This window comes from Camelus bactrianus, chromosome 7 (genome assembly GCF_048773025.1).
Source record: "Camelus bactrianus isolate YW-2024 breed Bactrian camel chromosome 7, ASM4877302v1, whole genome shotgun sequence".
Lineage (NCBI taxonomy): Eukaryota > Metazoa > Chordata > Mammalia > Artiodactyla > Camelidae > Camelus > Camelus bactrianus.
This window is the reverse complement of record NC_133545.1, coordinates 47965621-47971620: the sequence shown is the minus strand read 5'-3', so window position 1 is coordinate 47971620 and position 6000 is coordinate 47965621. Positions and strand designations below refer to the sequence as shown.

The 6000-nt window shown below is 43.0% G+C and overlaps 1 long non-coding RNA gene across 5 annotated transcripts in view; it reads left to right on the top strand.

Moving 5' to 3' along the window:
• Window positions 1-394: 394 nt before the first annotated feature.
• Window positions 395-6000, top strand: part of LOC141578160 (uncharacterized) — a 302298-nt gene continuing 296692 nt past the window's right edge. For all 5 annotated transcript variants that reach the window (XR_012508182.1, XR_012508181.1, XR_012508178.1 and 2 more), the window contains exon 1: window positions 395-641. This is a non-coding gene — a long non-coding RNA (uncharacterized LOC141578160). The remainder of the gene's footprint in view (window positions 642-6000) is intronic.

The window sequence follows — 6000 nt, the reverse complement described above, 5'->3', positions numbered from 1 at the left end:
CCTTAGGTAGATATGCACAACTAGTTTTACTAGGTGATTTACTGTTGATTGACCAAATATGTCAAAACTATTCTTTAATTCAAGCTTCGGTAATTCGAATTTCCTTCCCGTTAACCTAAGATTTAAGAACAGAAATTCCAAAACGGCCAGAAATAGGTAGGAAAATTGTAGGTTTAGAAATCTGCGGGAGGAAATTACAACCTGGTGTTGACTTTCAAAAGGCCTGATATGAGCAAGTTCATCACTCAGTTGGAGGGGAGAACTTAGCGGACCGAGGGTTCCAGAATCACATAACGCATCAGCAGCCACGACGCTCCGCGCAGGGCAAGACCGCCGTCGCCACAGGAAGTCGCGAAGATCCGGGCGTTCCCGCGATTTTCCCGGCAACATCAGAGGTGCTTTCGGTTTCACGTATACCTGAGGTGTTTTGCCCTACAGAGTGTACCATTGGTCTCGTGTCCAAGAAACTGGCAAGGAAAAACCCAAGGCTGTAGCCGAGGGGTGGGGTGGTGGCATGGAAGGAAGAGGAGAGGCTCCCCCTTCACATCCACCTCCAAAGGTGGCAACCGCCCAGCGCTTTCCCGGAGCTGAAGCTCCTCAGTCAGCTTAATATCCTGCCTTTGGGGACTCTAGGATAAAAGGTGAGTAGCGGACAACTTTCCCCACCCGTCGCAGAAAGGGAAGAGAAATGAGAGACTCTTGTCTGGGAGGCGTTCAGGAAGGCCTTCCCAACAAGGGGCCGTCGGGCTTCCCGGCGGTCTTCCGGAGCCTGGAGTGGGATCTCCCACAGCTCGGCAGTTTCCGCACCCAGCAGTCACAATATTTGCACTCCCCTTTCTTCCCTCCCTTTCCTTCCGTCCTCCCGTCGCCCCCCCCCCCCCCGCCCCGCGACACCCGGCCGTCCCAGGGCCTTTCCGTCAGCCCACCAGCCAGGGCCAGCCCGGCGCGCAGGCCTGCGCCTTCTCGCACCTTCTGGCCCCAGGCGAAGGCCGCCCGCCGGGGGGCACACGCGTTCTCGCCCGCCCGCGCGGCCTGGGCTGAGGCGGCCACGGGAGTGGGAGGCGGAGACGCGGGCGCTCGGCTCCACCGCGGCCCGGCCCAGTCCCGCCCCACCCCACCCTCCGGCCCTCCCCTCCGCTTAGCCGCGCTCTCCCGCCGAGCCCCGCCGCCGGCTCCGCGCTCAGCCCGGGTTGGACACCGCCGGCCGCGCCGGCTCCCGAGTTTGGAAGGCCGCGTCGGCTCCCGCCAAGGGGGAGGCACCACCCCGCCCCGGGGCGGTTGATTCGCGGGGAATCCCGGGCCGGCCACAAAAGCCCCTTTCCGCCGGCCCGGCTGGACTGTAGTCGGGTGTGCGGCGGCGGCTCCCCACCCCTGCACTCAGCCTCCCGCCCCGCTCCTCCTCCATCCCTCCCCGGTCCCTCCTCCTCTCCCACCCCCCGAGGGCTCGCACACCCTGCGGGCGGGAAGGTGCCGCCCTCGGGGCGGACAAAGGGGCAGGCAGGGCGGAAGAGGGCTGCGGCCGGCACGCGCGGCCGCGGGAGGGGCTCGCTGCGCCCCGAGCCGCAGACCAGACTCCTGCTGGGCGGCCGGCGCGGCCTGTGGGCGGAGGGAGGCGGGCGGTGAGGCTGCGGGCAGCGAAGTGGGAGCCGCAGGGGGCGTGTGTGCGGGAGGGGGTCGCGGACAGGTCAGGGGGCCTGGGATCCACCCCACCCAGGCAATAGTTGACCCCCCTACTCTGCTGGTCTCCCCCGCTAGATCTTGACTGGACTGGGCTTTAAAGTTCCTTTAGAAAATTTATATTCTCGTTTCTCTGTCAGCGATAATACATCAGAATCACCAAAAGGGCTAGTTAAACGCAGATTGCTGGGCCCCAACCCCAGAGTTTCTGCTTAAGTAGGTCTGGGGTGGGGACGGATAATTTGCATTTCCAACTAGTTCCCACGTGATGCTGAGCTGCTGATTCGAGTACCACACTGGAGAATCACTGCTACACGATTCCTTGCTCACCACTCTTACTGTAGAAATGGGGAAGGGATCTCCCGCAGGGATTCTCAAATGCCCTGCTTGTGCTCTCATTGCCGACGTAGTTTTACCTCTTTTGGAGGTTGAGTACGAACTGAATTTTCTCGCCAGAAGCTCTAAATTTGAGACTGACCAAATGCTGAAGTGTAATCCCAGCGCCAATGGTTCCTGAGAAAGTGAGGCTGCATTGATGTGGACCAGAGAAAGCCACAGTTCAGCTGGTCATTTCCCCACATTCAAAGCCAGAACCAGGGAGATGGGTCCTGCCGCTCCAGCACAAATGCAAAAGGGAATCAAATAATTCCCTTTTGATATAATGATAATCTCCTGCCTTCTTTTCAAGTTTTTAATTTTTTCGGGACTATGTTCTTCATTCTTCTATTGCTTTATATTTTACTGAGGGACCTAGAAATGTTAAAACAGCAAAAGAACTAGATGAACAGAGAAGAGTTGAATGAAACTTTTTAAAAGCCCTATTACTGTTGAAAAATTTTCTAATTTTTTAAAAAGCATATTTATACATTTAAATGGAACACAATTAATCTTGCAATTTTAAATGCACCCTCTGGCCTCTCAAATCTGGTTTCTCCAAAAATTTTGTTTGAAAATCTAATGTGAAATATATTTTGGCATTCCAATCCAGTGAGATTAGTTGAGGAAAACTCCCCAAAAAGAGACATGGCTAAACTTTTCTTATCCCCAGTGAGCGGTGTTAATCATCTGGTTTGAGCCTTGTAGTTTTCATTGTCAAATAGTTGGGTTCTCTCAAAGGGAAGAAAGTTGGGGACTTGCATTCACTGTTTTTCAAGAGGAGATTAAACACAAAATCGATTTAATGGAGCATCTGTAATCTTAAATACAAGAAGTCAAGAGCTAAGGCTATAATAGAAAGGTTAGCTTTCCTCCATTGTTCACACAATCGAACTCATATTTTTGGAACTTAATTATCAATAAAAGCTACTACATCAATGCAATGCAGTATAGGCAAATTACAAGAACCTTTTACTTCTCCCAACTGGGTTTAAATTGCAAATCTTAACAGTGAACAGTGTGCTTTTGGCATTGAATATTCAATACAGTGAAATGTGTTTTAAGTGAACCACCCAAGGGCCCAGGAACATTTGCTTAATAATGATACTTTGCAATTCTATAGGGCCTTTCAGGCAAAGATCTCAAGTGGAATGCTCTTTAACTATACCCTGCATGGGAAACCTTGGGAATATTTTAAAGTGCTCACTTAAGGCCTATTGGAAAGAGTCTTTAGTATAGATTTCACAGTATGGTTTTAAGAAATGAGGTACTGCAGAATTTTCAATCTCAAGGGTATCATATTCATGGGGGTTTGATGGGTACTGAATATTTATTAGTTATTTTATGTAAAGTTTAAAATGTATATTTCCACCAACTTTTTATATTGAAAAATTTCAAACCTACAGAAAAGTTGAAATAATAGTACAAGACATTATAGTTCAGTGAACACCCATATTCCTTTCATCTAAGTTAACATTGTTAACATTTTGTGAGAATTGAGTTTCTCTCTCTCCCTTTAGACAGATAGATGTTGACATACTATATCTAAATATATACGTAGATATCATGTAGAATAAAATTATTTGTTTATTCATGTACATGCATATTGTTCTCTCCCCACCCATTTAAATTATGAACAACTTTGTACTTCACTGCTAAATGCTTCAGCCCAGTCTCCTGGTAAAAGGACATTCTTCTACCTAACTATAATGCCAATAGAAGGAATATATTCTTATTGTTGATTTTTAAAAACATCCCAATTACTTTATTTTTGAGTTCAGAATGTCCATAAATATTATCAGTGTTGTCTATGAACTTAGGAAATGAGATTTAAGCCAACACTGATATAAACAATCTAAACTACCACTGTATTACTTAGGCATCTTGGGAATTTAAGAACTGGAGTAAAGAATTACTAGAGAAACAATATATACTAAATGTTTTGAAATCATATTTCAAAAACAATATAAGAAACAGAAAACCTTTTAGACATGCTTAAGAAACATGAGGAATATTTATATTTCAATCCAAGCCCCTCTCCCCCACCCCCAAATTTAATCTGCTTTTACTTTAATTAATGTTTGATTTAAATTATCAGAATAATTTTTTAATTTATCCATTTCATTTTGCTAGCTAGTGTAGACTTGACCAAAGTGAAAATAGCATTGGCAGTTGTGTACTTTGAGAAGTGTATTTAGACAATTTACATAATTTAGCCAAAATGGCCAATTAATTGGTGTAATTATGAATGTCTAGACTTAGCTTTTATGGGTAGGCAGAAGAAGTAAAACCTCTCCTCTTTTCAATGGTTGCCCTCCTCTAGCTCTAAAGATCCACATTTTTCTTGTATTGCGAAATTTTACATTCCTAATTTAAAATATTCTCATATTTTTATAATATAGGCATGCTAATTAAAAGTAATTATCCAAAGACTATCAAGTACACATCTTGCCTCTTACGAGTCCTTGAATTATGACATAACTTAATGTGTGATTTATCCCACTTTTGGAAATGTATATAATTACAAATTTACCGCTGTAGTGTTAGTGCCTTTTACTTAATATTCACTCATTAGCATTATTCTCTCTTCTATACAAAGTCAACTTCTAACCACATGAAATTCCCGAAGCTTAAAGCCATCTTACAAATAAATGTTGATTAATTTTTGCAGTTTTTTAGGTGTGAAAAACATACATACATTCATACAGCTTTATGTAAAAATTAGCGGGAACACTACATTTTATATATACAATTACCTTCTTGAGTCAGAATTACTGTTACTTTGATTAATTAAATGTATTTAATGTTTTCTTTAATTCTTATGTAATTCACATTTTTAGACATGTCTTTCTACTGTATTTTGATAGTGTTTATCTTCTAAAGCTATTTGTCAAGGCAAAGCAAAAGTGCTAAAGGTTGTGTTAATCCTATTAAACAAAGAACTGCAGTATGAATAGTTTTTATCAGAATTTAAGCTTCAGAAATGTACAACCTAAATTATAAAACATGTTTTTTGACAGCTATTGTCTCTATTCCCTGGGAAATTTGTTAATACTAATCAACTTAAAGAAATTGAGAACCAAAATACTCCTTCAATTGATATACTTTTCTATACATTTGGAGAAGCTGGAAATACAATAAATAGTGACTTATAAATTGGGAAAATAGGTTTTCCAGTTTCACTGATTCTCTGTATTAGGTTAGATGACATCACTGAACCTCCTGGAGCCTCAGTTTTTTATTTATAAAATAGAGATATTAGTTGGCCTGCCAATTCCACAAGATGGCTCTGAGGATCCAATGAGATAAGGTATATGAATCATCCTATTTACAGAGCACCTACTGTAGGAAAAACAACCCAAACCATAAGCAATAGATGCCTGATTTCAAGATATTTACAGTCCCTGAGTAGGACAGCAAAAGTGCAGGAAGTCACCAGCACAACATATGGTGGAGAATTGAATATGTGTTTAATGAGTTGTACAAATCATTACTTTGGGTCAATAGGGAGTTGCAAGAAGACAAAACCTAGGGGTCTTTGGTAGATTATAAGTAGATACATGTAACAGATGTGGAACATTCTGAAGATTAAATTTTTTATTTTTCAGATTTTTAATGGGTAAACCTAAGACAGATCTAGAGCAGCCCTTATTATTTGACATATGTGATAAAGCTATGGATGGAGCCGTAGCATATAATAATGTATATCTAGTAATATTATATATACAGAATTAAAAGGTAATAATGAGTTAGGGAAACACTAATTGTTGGTGTTTTGCTTGGATTATCAGGTGAAATGGTGTTCTGAGACTTAATGAGTAAATACTGCCTTGTGCCAGTATCTTACATGTTAAAAAGACAGCTGGTTTAAAAAAATTTTATTGGAGTAAATGGGGCTTCAAGACTGTCATTCTCTTTTGTTTGTTGGGGATGAGGTCCTGCCCACTT